General features: G+C 41.3%; 1 long non-coding RNA gene across 1 annotated transcript; it reads right to left on the minus strand.

Annotated features, from left to right (window-relative positions):
* Positions 1-1,065: 1,065 nt before the first annotated feature.
* Positions 1,066-17,997, minus strand: LOC307215482. The gene is made up of 3 exons (XR_013838524.1): positions 17,970-17,997; positions 6,775-6,842; positions 1,066-1,434 (listed from the first exon to the last, which is right to left on the minus strand). It is a non-coding gene; the product is annotated as an uncharacterized lncRNA (long non-coding RNA).
* Between the last annotated feature and the right edge of the window lie 3,668 nt (positions 17,998-21,665).

The raw sequence follows: 21,665 nt of genomic DNA on the forward strand, positions 1-21,665 counted from the left end.
GTTATATATTCATTTGTTTGTTTGTTTTTATAAAAAAAAGAATAACACCCTGTTAGGTCCAAGCCCTCACAAAGCAACTTCAACCACATAAAACAATGAAAACCAACCACCAAAACCAGAAAATGCAACATATTTTAAAAATACATTTATTTGGCTCTTATGTCTTGCCTTTCCATTATAAAATAACAACATCTAAAAAATGCAAACAAACAATGACTGTGATCATCTTTCTTGGGCATAAGCTCTGTTGAGCTCAATGATGAATAAGCATAAGATTATGTTGTAAAACAATCCCATTTCCCTTAAGCCAAGTAAAGTGCCTAATGTTTCTAATGGGTAGTCTACTGAAGACTTATTAGTGCAGTAGGCTGAGAATGGCCACTGTCACATCAGCAAAATATGGTTCTGGGAGGTGGAAATGGTATTCTGAATAATGTCCTTTCTGATTTCAGATTTATGTCTGTTTGTGTAGGGGTCAGCAAACTTTTTCAACAGGGGGCTGGTCCACTGTCCCTCAGACTTTGTGGGGGGCTGGACTATATTTTGAGGGGGGGGGAATGAACAAATTCCTATGCCCCACAAATAACCCAGAGATGCATTGTAAATAAAAGGACACATTTTACTCATGTAAAAACACGCTGAATCTCGGACCGTCCGTGGGCTGGATTGAGAAGGCGATTGGGCCGGATCTGGCCCCCGGGCCTTAGTTTGCCTACCCATGGTGTACATGCATGGAGAGAGAGAGAAACTAACCTCTTTGTACTGTGTTGAATGCAGAAAGGCACTGCTGGCAGATGATAGTATATATCATGTTGGAAGGTGAGCAGGTGAATGAACCCTCAATGTAATGGCTAACTTGGTGCTACCTCAGTGGGGTCAGAGTCAGCACCTGGATTCATTGCAGGATCTGGTCCCTGTGCTTGTGTCTTTGTTGGGTGGCTTGCTGTTGCTTGTGAGTAACTATTCTAGATTAGGGGGCCCCTCTGTAATTGTGGGCCTTTCCATTTGGACTTCTGAATGCTCTGGTTTCATTGCTCTCTGGAATCATTGGTTGACCTACTTGGATGTTACAGTGTTACAGTGAGCCTGTATTGGGAAGGGAGACATAGCACCTCTGACTGCCATGGGTTTAACTGTCCTGATGTAGGAGGTCTTGCCAGCTTAAGTTTAGGCCAGGGGTCACCAGCTTAAGTTTAGAGCAGGGGTCACCAGCATAGTGCCCAGAGGCTTTTCCTGCTGCCCACACGGTCCCCTCCTCTGGTGAAATTAGACTGGTGTGTGGTGTCCACAATAGTTTCTCCAGTTTGCAAATGCATTCACAGGCCCCCAAAGGTTGTGGTGGCAATCGATGAATCTCATACTCCAACATACGATAGATTAAACTTCCAAATGGCACCATGCTGATGCAGAGTAGTTAAGCAGTCTCAGAGGCAGCTGTTCCCTAGAAAGAGAAAGATCACACTTACTGCTTGTGAAGGTCATATATTATATATTTTTTTCTATATGTCAATCTAATCAACAGCTATGGTTATTCTTTCTGGACAAAGATTCAAGGTAAGTAGAAAATTATCATATACTTTCAAGCTTTGCCCTGCTTTCTGTTAATAAAATTGTTTTTGGGGTGTCCGCTTTATATTAGATTTATGGTTTATGTAGATTAAAGTATATTAGTGTATGTAATCATTCTCAACTACCTTATATAAAACAGAATCTATCACTTCCTCCCTAGTGTGCACTTACCATGGTGAGCCCATGCTACTTATTCATATTGAACTTGCCCGTAAGCAATAAAATCAGTGCACAAAATATCCACCCAAAGAACTCGTAGAATGAGAAACAGGAGCTCCCACCCTGCCCCCACCCTCTTCATAATAGAATCAATGCTCTATTTAACACAGTGAATTGTTTCAAATTTCAGTCCTCATGCCCTCATTGAACAGCCACTTCATCTTTGAAATATCCAAAATTCTGAAATTTACAAGGCCTTTTAAAAAAAACTATAAATGAAGCAATTAAACCTCCAGATTGGAGGATGTAAACCTTTAAAGGCCTCTTTATAGAATTTCAAAAGAAAGAGGGGGTTATATTTAGCAGGTGTGGCAGCCCACGCAAGACATTTCATTGAGAGAGAGCCTGACATTATCCAGTAACAAATACTTAAATTAATATAAAACATCTTCTGGAGAGACCTTTTTCCTTCCTTCCTTCCTTCCTTTTTTAAAAATAAATGCTGGGTGATCATAACCCTTTAGGTGAAATCCTTATGTGTGTGTGTGTGTGTGTGCGCGCGCGCGCGCACACGCACACACACATGGCACTATACTCAATTACTTTAAAATCCCCTTGACTTCTTGCAGGGTCAGAATTTCACCCTTTGCAGTTCCCTCAAATGAGAAAAGCACAGTCACACACACAAAAATCAAAAGACCTTTATTAAAAGGAAATCTAATTCAAAGTGACTTCAGGAGAGTAAGGGAGATGAAGGGCATGAATAAATTGTGCTATTTTCTTATAAGCTAACATCTCTTTTCTGCCTCAAAATCATTCCTTCATTGGGAGAGGAAGAGGAGAACAAATGATCAAATGGAATGTAATAATAATAAATTTTTATTTATACCCCACCCTCCCCAGCCAAGACCGGGCTCAGGGTGGCTAACAACCAATAATAAAAACAAGTTGATTAAAATACAATTTAAAAAAGATTAAAATACAACATTAAAACATTAAAACATTAGGATGCAGCCTCTTCACAGGAGGAGAAAGGAAAAAGAAAGAGGGGGAGGGAATCAAACTGATTCTAAGCCAAAGTCCAGGTGGAACAACTCTGTCTTACAGGCCCTGCGGAAAGAAATCAGATCCTGCAGGGCCCTGGTCTCATGAGACAGAACTTTCCACCAGGCCAGAGCCACTGTTGAGAAGGCCCTGGCTCTGGTTGAGGCTAATCTAACTTCCTTAGGGCCCAGGACCTCTAGGGTATTGCTATATATGGACCTTAAGGTCCTCCGTGGAGCATACCAGGAGAGGCGGTCTTGTAGGTACGAGGGTCCTAGGCTGTGAAGGGCTTTAAAGGTCAAAATCAGCACCTTAAATCTGACCCTGTACTCCACCGGGAGCCAGTGCAGCTGGAAAAGCACTGGATGAATATGCTCCCATGGCAGAGACCCTGTGAGGAGCCTCGCTGCAGCATTCTGCAGCCGCTGGAGTTTCTGGGACAGCTTCAAGGACAGCCCCGCATAGAGTGAATTACAGTAGTCAAGCCTGGAGGTGACCGCCACATGGATCACTGTGGCCAGGTCAGGGCAGGAAAGGTAAGGGACCAACTGCTTGATGCAGCGAAGGTGGAAAAATGTCGAGTCGGCTGTTGCTGTAACCTGCACCTCCATGGCATCAAGGATTACACCCAAACTCTTAACGGAAGGATATGGCACTAATTGGGCCCCCGCAAGAGAAGGGAGTTGGTCCCTCATCCCCATACCATCCTGACCCAGCCAGAGGACCTCTGTCTTCAAAGGATTTAGTTTCAATCAGCTCCCACGAAACCATCCAGCCACAGCTTCCAAACATCTGGTCAGTGTGTCCGGGATCGAGTTGGTATGGCAATCCATCAGCAGATATAGCTGAGTGTCATCAGCATACTGGTGACAACCCAGCCCAAAGCTCCGGACAATCTGGGCAAGGGGGCGCATAAAGATGTTAAAAAGCATCGGGGAGAGGATTGCGCCCTGTGGCACTCCACACACCAAGGAGTGGCGTGACGACATCTCCCTCCCTAGTGCCACCCTCTGTCCCTGACCAGAGATAAAAGAGCACAGCCATTTACGGGCTATGTCCTGTATTCCCACGTCAGCAAGGTGGTGGTCCAAAAGATCGTGATCGACCATGTCAAAGGCTGCTGACAAATCTAAGAGAATCAGCAGTCCTGACCCGCCTCGATCCAGTTGTCTGCGGAGATCATCTATTAGGGTGACCAGAGGCTCTATTAGGGAGAGCCAGTGTGGTGTAGTGGTTAAGAGAGGTAGTCTCGTAATCTGGGGAACCAGGTTCACGTCTCCGCTCCTCCACATGCAGCTGCTGGGTGACCTTGGGCCAGTCAGACTTCTTTGAAGTCTCTCAGCCCCACTCACCTCCCAGAGTGTTTGTTGTGGGGGAGGAAGGGAAAGGAGAATGTTAGCCACTTTGAGACTCCTTAAAAGGGAGTGAAAGGCGGGATATCAAATCCAAACTCTTCTTCTCTTCTTCAGAGCCGTCTCGGTCCCGAAACCAGGAAATGAAATAAATGCTGCCTTCTGCATAGAGCTTTGGCCAGTCATCTGAGTTTGGAGATGATGTGGGTGTACTTCCTAAGTGGGGATAAGATAAATAACAGCAGTTTGTCCACCTTTTGTCCCCATTCTGCTCTCAGCTCTCACCTAACTATCTAGAATCATCATGAAGGCTTTGCATTACACAGTGACAATATTGCCAAGGTATCGTTCCTGAAATCTCAGCAGTGCCACTGTGGAATGCACAGCCTTCATAATGATACTGGGCATTTAAATCCTTAGTGGTGATGTAAATCATATTTTAAAATTAGCCTACCCTATTCCCTTAGAAAGAGTCCTCCACGAGGATGCTTAAATTTTATAGCACGGGATACACTTTTGATTTGATTTGTTCACCAAGCATCATCAGGGTTACAGTCCTTTGGTTGCACATGCTGCAAATCTTCTTTCTTCAAATTAGGTAGATTATTCATTTTAATGTTGTGGCAGAAGTACAAGAGGAACTGCCCTGGAGAAGTGCCAGCTGATTAACTACTCCTGCTACACTCATCTATTGACAGAGTACCTTGATTCCTTCAATGGCTTCTTCAGTCCAAGAAACCACCATGTCTTCATTAAGTGTTTGCAGTTTGAAAGCAGACCACATGACCCGGAAAAACTGTCTGTGGACAAACGTTGGCTCCTTCGGCCAGTAAAGTGAGATGAGCACCGCAAACCCAGAGTCTTTCGCGACTGGACTTAACAGTCAGGGGTCCTTTACCTTTACCTTTAAGATAAAGTAACAACACCTATGTTTAGGTGGTAGCCGTGTTGGTCTGACACAGTCAAAATAAATTTAATTTTTTTTAAAATGTCCAGTAGCACCTTAGAGACCAACTAAGTTTGTTCTGGGTATAAGCTTTTGTGTGCATGCACACTTCTTCAGATACCTATGTTGTTCCTGCCAGCACAATACTAAAAATTAAACCCATATGTCAACCAAGCAGCATGGGATCAATGTCCCATGGAACTGCGTTTGGCGTGTGTAAAATGCATATAAGTAGATTATTATCTTTACACACAGTAAATCTGGCCCCATACAGAGGATCATGAACCTTATCCAACAACGACCATTTCAATGTAAAAAGTTCTTGTTGATGTACTGGACACAGCTTCATTCTGAGCCAGACAGTTTTCTGCTTGTGAATGCAGCAGGATGGATGGTCTCAAAATAGTCTTTATACTGCACCAAGGCCATTTAGACTAGCATGGTGCATTGCTCCCAAACAATTGAGAACTTTAATCAAACAGATCTCATGTTCTTCTATTGTCCTACCAAATACTATTGAGTCTTCAAGATACACAAGTACTTCAAGGAGTTTCATGCTCCCACAACTTTCTCCATCAGTTTTTGAAATGTAGCTGGAGCCCCAGTTACTACTTGAGGCATCCTTTCAAACTGGATGGATGCCCAGAAAACAGATGAGAGCAATTTGCACACTGTCTCCTTCTGCCATAGGAATTTAATGGTAGCTGTACATGAGACCCAGTCCTGAATACTACTAGCCTCCAGTCAAACTGCCTGATCCACCATCTATTCAAGGCAAGGCATTGGTTTAAAGTCCTGTAATCAACACAAAGCCATATGGCACCTTATTTTTTGCACACTGTTAAATAGGTGATGACTCTGGGCCATGGATTCCTTAGTCTAGATTGTTCAGAATGGTCAGTTAATGTTTCAGATTGTTCAGAATGGTCAGTTAATGTTTCTTCATGGGAACTAATTGTTAGAAGAGTTTCCCTTCTAACCAGAGGATCTCTCCTTATATTAATCTCAGTAGCTGTCAGGGTCTTCAGAAATGAGCTTCTCTTCTAGCTAAGAGGAGGGGGCTGATGTAAGGTTTGGGAGAAGGAAGGGTGAGGGTGAGGGGGTATGCGATTTTGTTGAAAGTGCAGGCCTTCTTTCTGGGAATCTGATGGGGGGCAAAGACTCTTGAGCCTTGCAGAAGTGCCTGCTGTTTGACTCTGCTTACACTTGACTTTGTAAATAAAGAGAATATCTCAGAAATGCCATAAATCCCATGTTCACATTTCCAAAAGAAACCAAATCTGCTTGCACTTTATTGGGAATTCTCACTGATCAGGGAGTTGTGGAGTGTTACCTAAAAGCAGCCATTCGATCAGGCTGCAGATGAAGTAAAAGCAGCACTATTTGTGCCCTTCTCTTGAGAGACTCCTTGCTTTTGATCCTCCTTCAGCTGTCCCCTAGTGGCAGCTTTTCCATCAGGCTACCTGAACCAATTCCACCCCAGCTGGTTGCTAAAAAAATTGTTAAATTTTAAAACTGGTACCTATGCTTACTTTATATCCTTTCCTCACCCCATTTATTTTCCCTCATGTGCCATGTCTATTAGATTGAAAGCCTAAAGGTAGGAACTGTCTTACTCCTGATCTCTTTAAGCCATGCCTTTTCAGCTCTGACCGGCAACAGCTCTCCAAAGTCTTTCTCAGCCCTTCTATCAGAGATCCTTACCATTGGAAAATATATTTGGGACATTCCACTGGAGACATGCTGACGTTGGCAACATTTCATCCCAGATTCTAAATGGAAAATATTGAGAAAACAATGACAAAATGAGCTGGATAATGTTTGAAGGTAACATCTGGAGACTTTGGGACTGTGTGCTGACAAACCTGGAATGGGAGAAGACATCATGTGTAAATTAAAACCAGAAAATCAAGTCACACAATTGACACCGACTCTCTGTATTGGATTCAAGGTCAAATAGAGTGTCATCCTAATCTCCCTGTGTAGATGGCTGGGGGAAGGGTGCAGGACAGTGCATTCATTGCTTCTCTGCTACCATTGGTCAGCAGTGTCCACTGTGGTGGAGGCCTCTAGTTTTGTCACGGTGGATGAGAAGGTATTGCCTCTGGTTCCCCTGCCAGTGGTAGCAGAGGATTGGAGACATTGGCTTCTCTAGATCCACAGCTCCATGAACCCCGCAAGGGGTCTAATCCTCATGCCCTCTCATGGCCCTGTAAAAATAAGAAAGAAAACTGCCTCATTCTGGCTGGCTGGCATAAGCAAGTGGGATTTTGAATGTGGTGAAATATCAACTGCTCTGTGCTTCCCTAGTTCTTCAGTAGGATTGCTCTGGAGATTGTACCTGGTTCCCATTTAAATCGCTGGTAAAAGTTTGTCATCATGATGCAGGTTGCATTGATCTCCAGTAAGAACTAACCTAGTTTGCATCCACTCAATGCAATCCAAGCAACAGCATGCCAGAAGCTAAGAAAAGGTGTATCACAATAAATATGCCTGAAGAGCAAATCACTCCAGGCAACTCAGGCATGTGAGCCAAACCATGAAGTTGCAGGGAGGGGGCGGAGAATGTGGAAAATGCAAAGTAATCTAATATGCCTCTGAATACCAGTTGCAGTGAATCACAGCTGAGCAGAGTGCTCTTGCACTCATGTGCAGCTTGCAAACTTCCCACAAGCATGTGGTCAGCCAGCCTGTGAGAAGAGGATGCTGGACTAGAAGGGCCATTGGCCTGATCCAGCAGACTCATCTTATGTTCACTATCATTTATTCTATTTGTTGTTTTGGCCATCACACCAAAACACAAAAGTAAATTCCCTTCAGGACATGTCATTCTTACGTCGGTCTGATCTATCCATTCAGATTGTTCCACTTTGGTCTAGAAGTATCATCTGAAGGGCATGAAGCGCAGATTTTGATAAAGACAAATGCAGTACAAATGATCATGATTTTCTCTAAGACATTTAGCAAGTATGGCTGCTGCAGTTTAAGTCTTCTGCACACGCAGTAGTTCCCAGTAACACATGGCGACCACAAAGGAGGGTTCCATAAAATTGCATAATGCATAACCCCAATCAACTGGCACGGTGTGCAAAAAGAAGACAATATGAAACACATTGTACATCTGTCACTGAGCTCTAGTGACAAATTTACGCAGGATAAATCAAGGAAACAAATTTTTATTTTTTTGCCGGGGGGTGGGAATCACAAACATATTTATTATTTTAACCAAGAGAATCAGTTTACCATTATGTGTGCTTCCACTAAAGCTCCAATTGTAAGCATACTTTCTAGGAAGTCAATATTGTTGGATTCATATTTGTTTTTGTTTTATATTTATAATCACCCTGTAAGACATAATGCAATCAAAGGCAGATTTAGGGCAGCATGACCAGTTCCTCCACACTGGGTGTGGAGCCTAGGGGGCACTGCAGGGCATCACAATTTTGACATAGTGAATTGAGTCTTCTTCTTCTTTGGCGATCACTCGTAGCCAACTAAGATTGTCTTCCATAAACACAGTTTTAACAATGCGTCTGTAAGTGACTATGGAGGCCAATTCTGGATCCACATGTCCTCCCACAGTGGGGACATTGGTTTCTGGGCAGGAATTGATCACAGTGTGGATTTGCCAAGCATGCCTTTCTCTTAGCACATTTCTCCCTTGCATGCTGATTTCAAGTGTCTTCAAAGCCCTTGACCTTTGGTAAAGGCTGTTCTCTAACTGGAGCACTCGCAGGCCAGTGTTTATACTACATTTTTAAAGATTTGCCTTGAGACAGTCTTTAAACCTCTTTTGTTGACCACCACCATTATGCTTTCCATTTTTAAGTGCGGAATAGAGTACAGTTGTTCCTTGGGTTACATACGTTTCAGGTTACATATGCTTCAGGTTACACACTCCACTAACCCAGAAATAGTGCTTCATGTTAAGAACTTTGCTTCAGGATAAGAACAGAAATCGTGCTCCGGCGGCACGGCGGCAGCAGAAGGCCCCATTAGCTAAAGTCGTGCTTCAGGTTAAGAACAGTTTCAGGTTAAGAACGGACCTCCGGAACGAATTAAGTACTTAACCCAAGGTACCACTGTAGTTGCTTTGGAAGACAATGATCAGGCAACCGCACAACATGACCAGTCTAATGAAGCTGATATTGAAGAATCATTGCTTCAACACTGGTGATCTTTGCTTCTTCCAGCACACTGATATTAGTTTGCCTGTCTTCCCAAGTGATGTGTAAAATTTTCGGAGACACCATTGATGGAATCTTTCGAGGAGTTGGAGATGGCGTTTGTAAGTGGTCCATGTTTCACAGGCATACAGTAAGATTGGTAGTACAATAGCTTTGTAAACAAGTATTTTGTTTTCCCTGCGAATGTCCCAGTCCTCAAACACTCTGCACTTCTATCGGGAGAAAGCCACACTCGCAGAGCTCAGGAGATGCTGGATTTGGCATCAGTGTTGGCCCTTGTGGAAAGATAACTGCCTAGGTAGGAGAAGTGATTGACATTTTCCAACGTTACACCACTGAGTTGGATTTGTAGCGCTGCAGAGGGGTTATTTTTTACTTGTTGGTGCAGCACTTTGGTTTTTGGGATGTTGAGTGATAGGCCAAGCTTTTCGTAAGCTTCTGCAAAGTTATTTAGGATGGTTTGGAGGTCATCCTCTGAGTGTGCACACACTACATTGTTATCAGCATACTGAAGCTCTATAATGGAAGTTACGTAACCTTACTCTTTGCTTTCAGCCTGCTCAGATTGAAGAGCTTCCATCTGTTCGATATATGATTTCTACTCTGGTGGGGAGTTTCACTTCGACAAAGTCATGGGAAAGATCATGGCAATGAAAATAATGAATAGAGTTGGGCAGTAACACAATCCTGTTTAACACCTGATCCCACTGAGAATGGTTCACTTTGAGAGCCATTGTTATCTGCGATTGTTGCTGTCATATTATCATGGAGGAGCCGAATGATGTTTACAAATTTATCTGGGCAGCCAATTTTCAGAAGGACAGTCCACAGGGCATTACGATTTACAGTGTCGAAAGCCTTAGTCAGGTCAATAAACACCATATACAGGGGATGGTTTTGTTCTCTGCATTTTTCTTGAAGCTGTCGAGCAGTGAAAATCATGTCCACTGTCTCCCTAGAAGGCTGAAAACCATTTTGGGATTCAGGAAGGGTCACCTCGGATATTGTTAAGAAATGGTTTGCTAAGATCCTTGCAATAATTTTGCCAGCCGCAGCTAATAGAGAGATGCCTCAATAGTTTCCACAATCAGTTCTGTCACCTTTTTTAAAGAGATTGATAATTTTGGCATCCCTAAAGTCTGCTGGGATCTCTTCTCTTTCCCAGATTTTTTCGATGAGCTTGTGAAGTTGTTGTATAAGTACAGTTCCACCCACTTCGAAGATTTCAGCAGGTATCCCATCAGGTCCACTGGCTTTGTTGTTTTTTATTTGGTTAATAGCTGTACACAACTCTCCCAGATTTGGAGATACTGCAAGCTCATCTCTAACTTGTTTTTGCAGAATTTGGGAGAGGACCTCAGCAGCTATGGTGGAGTTGCAGTTAAGGAGATGTTGGTAATGTTCTTTCCAGAGCAGTGCAATAGCTTCTTTATCTTTTAGAAGTGTGATACCGTCTGCTAAGCGTAGGGGGCATATGCCATGATTTATTGGTCCATAGACAGTCTTTGTGGCTTTAAAGAAACTCTGTGCGTCATGAGTGTCAGCTAAGTGCTGTATCTCTTAAGGTTTTTTTTATCTGCCAGGTGTTTTTTAGTTCTCTGGTTCTTCTCTGAACCTCAGCCTTAGCATTGGCATAGGTTTTTTTCTTAGTGGCACGGTTTCTATCTCTTTGCTAGATCTGAAAGGCCTTCCTTTTCATGTCAATCATGCGTTCAATCTCACTGTCATTCTCATCAAACCAGACCTGGTGTTTCTTGGTTTGGTATCCAATAGTTTGTTCACAGGCTGCAATAATGGATGTTTTTAGTTTGGTCCAGTGTTCCTCGATGTTATCAGGGAATTCTGAAAGCAGATGGTCCTTAAGAGTGAATTGAGTAGAATGGAAAGCAAGAGTCAAGGGATGCTGAATTTCGGCCTCTCACATTGCAATGCTGAAATTTGAAAGACCAAAGTCCACAGCTGATGCCGTATTTACATATTAAAAGAACTGTTGCTGAAATTATGTTTTAACTGGATTCACGTTTGTTTGTTGTTATGCATTTATATCCAGTCCTGATCAGGAAAGATTCTCAGTACAAAAAAAATAAATAAATCAAGGTGATTAGTACAAATTAACCATTTGTTTAATTGTTTCCTTTTTTATAGAATATTTATTAGAGTTTTCAAAAAATAATACAATATAAAATGAAAAATAAAAATAAAAAATAAAAAGATAGTTGTTTCCTTGGGCCAGGCTGAAATTTCAGTATATTGTGCAATTACCCCTATCTGCTAACACACTGCAAAGTAAATTGTGCAAATCTGCCAGCTGCTATTGGAAAGAATAAGGAAACTCTTCTTTTTTTTCCAAGTGAATTTTTATTGTTTTCCTTATATATTCTTTTCCAACAAATTGTAATAGCACCATACATTCCCTTTGACTCTGCCGAGTCGCGACCCCCCTCCCTCCCCACAACTGGTATATTTATCCTCTTTCCATCACGCACATCCTTCTCATATTAGTACTATTATACATTGGAGGTATTATGTCAATCCTGCTAGTGTCTTGACCTCTTTACAATTCTTCTTTAAATATTCAATAAATTTACTCCAATTATTTTGGTATCTTTGATCTCCCTGGTCCCGGATCCTCCCTGACAGTTTGGCAAGTTCTGCATATTCTGTCAACTTCGCCTGCCACTCCTGAATAGTTGGTATATCTTGTACTTTCCATCTTTGGGCCAGAAGGGTCCTCGTGGCAGCTGTAGCATACATGAACAAATTTTGATCTTCTATTTTAATTTCTGTTCCTATTAAGCCTAATAGACACGCTTCCGGTATTTTGGGGAAAGTATATCTAAATATTTTTTTGAGTTCATTATAAATTGATTCCCAAATTTTTTTTACCTTATCGCAGGTCCACCACATATGGAAATAGTCACCATCTGCCTTTTTACATTTCCAACATTTTCTTTCTTTTTTCCTAAACATTTTAGCCAATTTTACTGGCGTCAAATGCCATCTATACATCATTTTTAGCAAGTTTTCCTTTAAAGCCATACATCCTGTAAATCTCAAACCTTCCTTCCATAATCTTTTCCACGCATCCAATTCAATATTAATGCCCAATATCAATTGCCCATTTTATCATTGATTCCTTTACTTCTTCGTCTTTTGTATACCATTCTAGTACTGTAATAAACTATACATTCTTGATAAAATTTTATCTTTACAGTCTATTAACTCAATTTGGAATTTTGATTTTTTATCTTCGAACCCATTTCTCTTTTTATCTTCATTTAATAAGTCACTGATCTGGTGGTATTGCAGCCACCCTGTTAACATCTTTTCAATTTGGTCATATGGTTTGAGCTTTATCCCTTGGTCTGTTTTCCTAGTAATATCCTCATATGTTACTCTTTCCCCTTCCATGTTTACTTTTTTGTTGTCAGCACCTCAATTGGTGATATCCACCACGGTGTCTTTCTTTCCAGGAGGTTTTTATTCTGATCCCATAGTTCATATAAAGAATTCCTGATCACATGGTTTAGAAAACCTTTATGTACCTTTACTTTGTTGTACCATAGGTACGAATGCCAGCTGTATCTATTGTCGTGGCCCTCTAGATCTAATAGGTCAGTATTTTCTAAAGTCAGCCAATCTTTTAACCATACCAAGCACGAAGCTTCATAATATAAAGTCAGGTCTGGTAAATCAAAACCTCCTCTTTCTTTCTTATCTACTAGTATCTTCATTTTTATCCTTGGCCTTTTCCCCTGCCAGACAAATTTCGCTAATTTTTTTTGCCAATCCTTAAATTGTCTTATCCCTTTTACCACTGGTATTGCTTGAAATAAAAATAACAGTCTAGGTAATATATTCATTTTTATCACAGAGATTCTTCCTAATAATGACAATTTTAGTCTGCTCCATGTGTCCATATCTTTCTTAATTTCTTTCCATACCACCTCATAGTTGTCCTTGTACAGGTTTATATTTTTTGTTGTCATCCAAATTCCTAAATATTTTATTTTTTTAGCTATCGCGATTCCTGAGTCTACTTGTAATTCTTCCATCTCTTCTTTCTTCAGATTTTTTGCTAGCATTTTCGTCTTGTTTTTGTTGAGTTTAAACCCTGATACCTTCCCAAACTCTTCCATTCTTTTTATTGCCTCTTTCACACTTTGTCTTGGTTCTTCCAACGTTATTCGCAGAATAAGGAAACTCTTCTAGGTGGGAGAGTTCAGGGTACCTATTAAAGCCCACAGGCCAGGAAAAAATAGCCAGTTTAGATAATGGTGCTTGTTTTAGCATTGCAGAAAGATTAATGAGAAACGCGGGAGCATTTTTCTAATATCCTTAAAGTTTGCCATATAAAAGAAAGAAGGGTTTCCCCCTCCCACATTGGACAGTGATATTTTAGGTGAAAATACTTCACCTAAATTTCACTGCTCTTTCAGCTTTACCTCTCTTTGCTTAAGATGTAGCAAGATGGCTCTTCAAGGCTAAAGAGAAAGTTGCCAAACTCAGAGGCGTATCTATCCAGTTTCTCTTGTCATTCTCATATTTGTTGCTTTAGGAAGAATTCAGACAAATCTGTATACTGGTTATGAAAAAAGAATGGTTTTGTAAGAGAATATTTAATACAAGCCTAAAGTATCAGCTATCTTTAATATAAGTCCTTGTCTCTTTAATACAATCCTGAAGCATTAACTATCAGTTGTAAAGATTGCACTACCAAGAAAACAAAGCATCAACTCTCATATCATGATTTGAAAAGACAAGCATACTTTAGTGAGGGGGGAGTCTGTTTTCTACGTTTAAGATAATCATTCCAGCAGTTGCCTTCACCATTAAAATCAAAGAAATGAACATTTCCTCTATGAAAATAACTAGAATCCAGCAATTGTATGAAAAGCTGACAGCTAATGTCACCTATCACACATTTGGATAGCATTCATTAAAAAGATTCCCTAGTTTTAAAAATGACATTTTAAACCAAAGCAGAGAGGAGTAGATTGACACATCCCTTTCTCTGCTCACAATCTTTTTGACATGAGTTGGACATTTGAGCGGTTTCTCCAAGCTGCTTTGACAGGAACGGAATAACATGTTTTTTTTCTCTCTGGAAGGAGCTCTTATGCTGCACTTCTGTACACACTTACCTGGGAGTAAGACCCAGTGAACTCAGTGGGAGTTGTTTCTGAGAAGACCTGAATAACATTGTGCTGCTAGGTTGTAATCCAATACATGCTTATCTGGGAGTGAAACCCACTGATTTCAGTGGGACTTTTTTCAAGTAAGAAAGAACCTCAGTGGGTGTGAATAGATATATTATTTCTGAATCCACTAGCAGTCTGGATCAGTCTCAAACTTATGGTAGAAAAGCCTCAAAAGTATGAGACATTTGATCCAGAGAACAGCCTGATAATTCTGATGTTTGGCTGAGATTTATCTAAATTGTCATAAGATTCCTTAGTAATCAAAACAAGGATACAGATCTCATGAAAAGAACTCTTTTCATGGTATGTTGGTACCATAGCCTCCAGGCTTGGTAAAAACTCTGAGGAGCAGAGGAATTAAACCACCACCAAAATAAGTTCAATAAACTGATGTCCAACTGTGTTCACACTGCAGTGTGAGAAGGAGGACATTTTATCCAGCCATTGGACCCAGGACTGAACTGACACTTTGTTTTTCAAATTAACATTTTTAGTTAACAAATGAATACTTTGTTGCAGTCAATGACCAGCTTGCACAGAGAACAAAAAATATGGCACTCTCCAAATAAGACAGGCAGCTGTAAATAAAGCAAGTTAACCATCAGTTTCAGATTGTACCAGAATTAAATCAAGTACAAGTCAATTGATCTCTCACTTTAACTGCAATGTAATAGCAAAACAAAGACCTTTTTTTAAAGTAATTGCAGGAATGTCATTGATTAGGCCAGTCTTTGCTACCTGGTGTCCAGGTATTTTGGACTACAACTCTCATCAACACCATATCCTGGCAAGGGCTGATACAAATTGTAGTCCAAAACATCTGGAGAGCAGATGATTAACTTAAGTAGGTTTTGATAGGTCTGCCTAGTCTGGATCTAACCCATGATAGGTACTTTCTCTACCAAGGGTCATTAAATTATTTCTATCCTAATATTGTTGCAAAAATGACAGTATAAGAATACATGCAATATTTAATAAGCAAATAAATTGCATAGCAAGATAGAGGGGCTATGCCATTTTGGATAAAAAAAGATGCATATAATCCTCTCCCCTCCCCCATGAAAAACTCCCTGCAGTGGAAAGTTACTGTATCAGAAGAATTGTAGCTGTTTTCCATGCTCCTTTAAAAATGGGGCCCAGGCAAACCCCATTCAGGAGAGTATTCCTATAACCTGGATGTCGTGATGGGAAAGGCCAGTTCTTTCTTTCCCACTAGCTGAGCTGCTCGTCAGAGATAGAGCAAGAAGGCTCTCAGAAGCATGAGAAGAGGCTCATATGAGCAGAGGCAATGTGGATCATGCTATCTTTCAAGATGAAGAATGCTTTGGATGGAAAATGCGGCAGATTAGAAGAATAATCTTCATTTCACAGGGGAAGGGGCGGAAATCTGTTTGGAAGCAGAAGACGGGAAGTTTCTCAATATTTCTCCCAGAACAGAAGAATTAACCTGGAAATAAATGATGATAAAACCAAAGGCTTGGGTAGAAAACAGCAAGAAATAACACAGACCAGATGGATATGTCTGCATACCTGAGACGCTTAATTTCAAAGAAAAGAATTTAAGGGCTGTGAAGAGAAGAAAGGGACTAACATGAGAAATAAGAACACGCCAACAGCTGAAATGTAAATACCTGTGAATAAGCCAGTTTGAACTGAAAGCAACCAGTTGTGTGACCCTTTCCACTCCTGTCAGCAAAGCAGAATAGGATCACAACAAAATCATTTGATGCAATTGAGCATTATCATGGCACAGCACAATGTCATGCTGAAGTAACTTTAAGCCACCATAGACCTATGTGGTCATAAAATGTTAGCATGAGGTGTGAAATGGGCAAAGATGGAGTGTGATTGGCGGGGGGAGTGGTTGAGTTAGAATTTGCACTGGAAGGCTTCCTCAAGGGCTGGTTCCACCCACTTTGCTGGTTCAAAAATATGTAAAGAACCGGGCTAAAACCACACCCATTGCAACCACTGGACTGGACAGCCTCAGACATCAACCCTCTCCACACTCCTCCAGTCATGATAGAGGAGGGGATTCGAACTGAGCATACATTTGCTTGTCTATTTTATTTGAAATGTCTCATAAAATAATTTCTCTAGGTGTCACACACATAAGAGAAGAACATAACAATAGAACCATATCACAATAAAGCACCATAAAGAGGCAATGGGCATAGAAACTCAACACATAGCCAGCACAATAAAGCAAGCACTGTAAAAAACAAAACAAAAAACAGCATAGACTAAAACTGCCATCAAATACATCAAAACTGCCAACTGGACCACAGTGATCTAAAACCAGGTCTTAAAATGCCTGGAAGAACAGAAAAGACTTAAGCTGATGCTGAAAGGTACCAGGTTAGCTTTCCTAAGGAGAGCATTCGAGAGTTGAGTTGTACAGCTTACGGCTCCATCGTTTTGCCTCCACACCTGTAGAGCTGTGAGTAGTCTAGAGCACGTGGGAAGTTGGTGATTGAGAACTTTAATGTAAAGGCAATATTTAGACTACCTGTATGTGTGCGACTCACCTCCAAGTAAACATGGCAAAAGGTTTCGAACCTCAGCAATGTACAGTCCAAGGGCAACAACTATGGCCAGGTATACAGCCTGGAAACTGACTAATTTTGCAGTTGAAATGAACATATAGGATGCAGACCACTGCAACATTATAGCGAATGGAAATAAAAAGTTGTGCCCCACCCCTGCTCATGAGTGGCAAAATGAAAACAGAGAAGGTTACACAGTTTGGTTTTCCAAAATGAAAACAAACAAGCAACAACATATGACTGTGGCTTTGGGAGGCATGGTCGTTGCGACATTTCAAACTGTAACAAGGTTTTGGGATAAACATGGGAAAAAATACAGTTCTGAGAAATAACTGAATTTCATTGGGTTACATTGTATTTGATAGTTTTTAATGTTTGCAAGACACCTTGAGCCTAAAGCGACAATGCGGAGTATCCAATTTCAAATAAATAAAACTTTTGCTCATGCAGCATACATGCATCTCTTCGTTAGAGGAAATAAATGACACGGCTGGAATAAAATATGCTATAATAAATAAAGCCTGTAAGTCAGCAGCAAACTGTTGCTGCAGTGTCAAAAACTGCCCCCAGTGATCTGTGAAATCATTTTTAAATCTTTTTTCCCTCCCCAGGGATAAGATTTACGGTTAAAAGTACATACTGTGTACGTTTGGAAGTATAATAAAGTTGGAAGGTTTTCCATAGAGACTTCTTTCTTGTTCAAATCAGCTGTACTTTGCCCTGATTATAAACACTTTCTGCATGAGATGCACCTGGCTTTTGGACAGCATCTATTGTTTCATTTTCCTTCAGTCCCCAAAGCAGCCTTATAAATTCTACAGCAGTGTAAATAATGTTTCAGTCTCTCTCTCTCTCTCTCTCTCTCTCTCTCTCTCTCTCTCTCTCCCCCAGTCTCTCCCTCCCTCTCTGTTCATACCCCCTCCTTTTTCATCTGAACTGAACCACACCTCTCTAAAAATACTCACTTTTTAATGAAAACCATATTTTTAAAGCCATTGTTTGTGTGTGCATGACCTGCTGAAAAGCTTGCAGAGTCTTTAATGTCAGTTTCAGATGACACGTGTCTTAAGAAGTCTGGGATCCAGCCCTTGTCTGGGCCTGGGAGATCTGTCCCAAATCTTTATGAGAAAGACGGACAAAAAAAACTTCTGGTTTTGGCATTTTGTATTGGAGCCTGTTTTAGGCTTAGAAGGCAGGGAGGGGGCAGGCAGTGGGGGGAGAACCAGCAACGTAGAGTCTAGACAGAAGAGATTGGGTTGAAATCTGGAAGCTATTCAGTGAGGCTACAGCACATGGCAGCTTGACTGCAGAAAGGGATCACATTACACTGCCTAATTACACATGAAAAATGTACACATCACTCCTCTTAAATGCTTGGAAAAATAGATGTTCAGATGGCAATTGTGAACTGCAGCTACACAGGCAGTTTGCACATAACTGGAACATTTCAGAAACTGACATTTTACAACCAAAGTCCTTTCTCTCCTCCCTCCCCCACCGTCTTGTGTTTTAAAATGCATTTCTCCCAATACGTTAGTAAAGTAAATTGCATTAAAAAAAAAAAAGTTCTACAACTACTACTATTACTACTACTACTAAAAATAATTTCTAAATATAGCAGATAGTCACTCTGAAAATGGCTTATTAGAAATGAAAATAAAATGAGTCAAATAAAAACTCCAAACCTATTCCAATTTACATAAGACAGGGAATGTAAAAAATATCCATAAGACTAGAGCAAAAAGAGAGAGATGTGAATAAAAGCATACACTTGCAACTAAAATAACCCTTGTTTGTCATCAGACACAATTTCTCACTAAACAAGACCATTTTAGTAGAGTAGTGGGAGATGTATGGCCAGGTCTCCCTTGGATTTTGGTTTGCTGTAGCTCTCAATGGTGGTAGCGGTGGTGATCATAATTTTGTAATTAGCTGTGTAGTGGCAGGGATCAGATTGGGGAGAAGTGCTGGCAATATTTAATTCTTTCATTGTGATGCTTTCGTGATCTAAAACATCACTCCCTTGCTATTTGCCCTGCAGTGAAACATACAAAATTAAGGTTACTAGTTGTAAAATTCCCAAATTGAAGAGACTGAGAGGGGGGCTTGGGGTTGATTGAAGGCCCCTCTGGATGCTTTTTTTATTGTGCATTTGTGACTATTTGTGTTTGTGATGACATCAGGGCAGTTATATGGAATCCTAATTTCAAAACTGTTTACGCCTTCAAAGTTTTGCTCTCATACAGCTTCATTTCCATTGGTGCATGTCTGTAGCTTCCTACTGAAATCCTGAACATTTTTCATACTGCTATAGTTCAAGAACACCCTTCCTGACAGCAATAATACAGTGCATTGGTGGAAATGCAGGGAGGTGAACTTAAGACTGCAGAAATGAGGAACTGGAAGGAACTGGAAGTGACAGATTCACCCATCCCTATCAAGGATATAGTCTAGCCAGGCTAAAACACTCATGAAAGCCATGGAAATGCATTGGTGAGAGGCATGGCTTAGGGAGCATGTGTGACTAGGGAGTGTCCTGGGGGCCAGACAGAGAGCCTTAGAGAGTGGCATTTGGCCCCCAGGCTTGAGGTTCCCCACCTCTGAGCCAGTGGATCTGAGGATCACTCTTCTATTCACTCATACATACACTACATACTGTACATGTATACATTTTAACACCCTCTTTTCCATTCAATTAGCACTCTCAGGGTGGCTTGCAATGAAAGAAAGAGCAGACAAATTTAAATAAAGGAACAAAACCATCTTTCTAAACACATGTGTATGTTTTCAGCACCGACTAATGCAAAAGCCAACTAATGCAAAAGATAGAGCAGACAAATTTAAAGGAACAAAACCAGCTTTCTAAACACGTGTGTATGTATGTTGCCAGCACCGACTAATGCAAAAGTTGTAAAAAATGAAAATGAGTCCTGAGAAAATTTTAAAAAGTCTTTGCCCAGAGCTAATAGAGCAACAGAGGTCCTCTCTCTGGTCCTTACCTCAGATGGCAGGTGAAATATACTCGGAGTCGAGTGTGGATTTTATGCTCTTTATTCAGCTCATAGTAGTGAGGAATGAAAGTTTCCCCAAAATATCTGCTTTATATACACTATTTACACAATGGGCCGCACGTGATTGGCTAATTCCGGGATTTTCCTGTAGGCCAATCAGGTTGCGGATTCACTTCCACCTGGAGCTGGATTGGGTGGCTCCTGCGGACCAATCATACTGCTGCATTTTGGATCCTATTTAACTCAGTACATAACACCAGGGTACCCGGAGAAGGGCCACTGGAGTACTTATCTCAGTACTTGGTCCAGTTCATGTAATGGTCCTTTAGCTTTTAGTTAAAACTAAATCAGTTTCCTAAATTTAATTCCGTTAGAATGCCATTCAACTCCATCTGAAGTGGAGAGGCATTAAGAACTCAGTCTCCCAGGTTCTTCAGCTCAGTCGGTAAAGCATGAAACGCTTAATCTCAGGGTGATGGGTTCAAGATCCACATTGGACAAAAGATTCCTGCATTGCAGGGGGTTGGATCAGATGGCCTCATGGTCCCTTCCAACTCTAGAAGTCTATGAAATAAAGCTCAACGCCAGGGGTGCACAACCTGCGGCCATCCAGATGTTTCTGGACTACAACTCCCATCAGCCCCAGCCAGCATAGCCAGTGATCAGGGGTGATGGGAGGTGTAGTCCAACAACATCTGGAGGGCTGCAGGTTGTGCACCTCTGCTCTACGCAAACATCCAAGCCTTGTGGATGAGGCCGCTGCTGCAGCTGAAGCCCTTCTTACTCTCCCTTCCTCCAGAACATGCATATTTAGTGCTCCTTGACATGAGAGGAAAACCTATGTGGGATCCCACTTGCATGGAGGAACTATGCATGTTTACATAAGTATGTATATGCATCTCTTCTCATATGTGCTGAACATGCAAAAGGTACGGCTTGTCCCTCATGGACCATGGGTTTAGTCCAGGCATAGGCAAACTCGACCCTCCAGATGTTTTGGGCTACAACTCCCATCATCCCTGACCACTAGCGATGATGGGAGTTGTAGTCCAAGACATCTGGAGGGCTGAGTTTGCCTATGCCTGGTTTAGCCTGTAAGATCTGCATCTCACACATGCGTTATTTCAGTTGGATTGGGGTGGGATTGACCGACATCTTCTCTGTTGGTGTCTTGGTCACTACCCAAGAATTTGAAGAATCCTCCTCTGAACTGGTCCCTGTATCACTGGTTGGGTCTTTCCCCCAACTTTTCATAGACCTAGTTCCTGATCACCTTCCCCTTTGCTCTAGACCAATTTCCCTCCCCTTCTTGCCTCAGGAAAAGAGGAGAAAACTTAACCGGTAGGTGATAAAAGGCAGGGGCTCCCCTTAAAAAATAAAAGCTAATTGGTTGGTTTATAAAATACGTAAACATATGAGCCTAAAACTTACATACCCTATTAGTGAAAGGTGGTTTGGTGATGGGATGTGAATGTGAATGTGAGCCATATGATGAGGGAAATATTATCATAGCAATGTAGATGAATCTATTAATGAGTTCCTTATGATATACCTTAAATTATTTTCAGTCATTTCCTCTTCAAAAGGCAGGGGCATGCGAGATGGAGCCACCACAGGAAATATACCACTTCCTGTAATAATATCGCTGCC

The sequence above is a fragment of the Podarcis cretensis genome, assembly GCF_951804945.1.
Source record: "Podarcis cretensis genome assembly, chromosome: 4".
NCBI classification, from domain to species: Eukaryota; Metazoa; Chordata; class Lepidosauria; order Squamata; family Lacertidae; genus Podarcis; species Podarcis cretensis.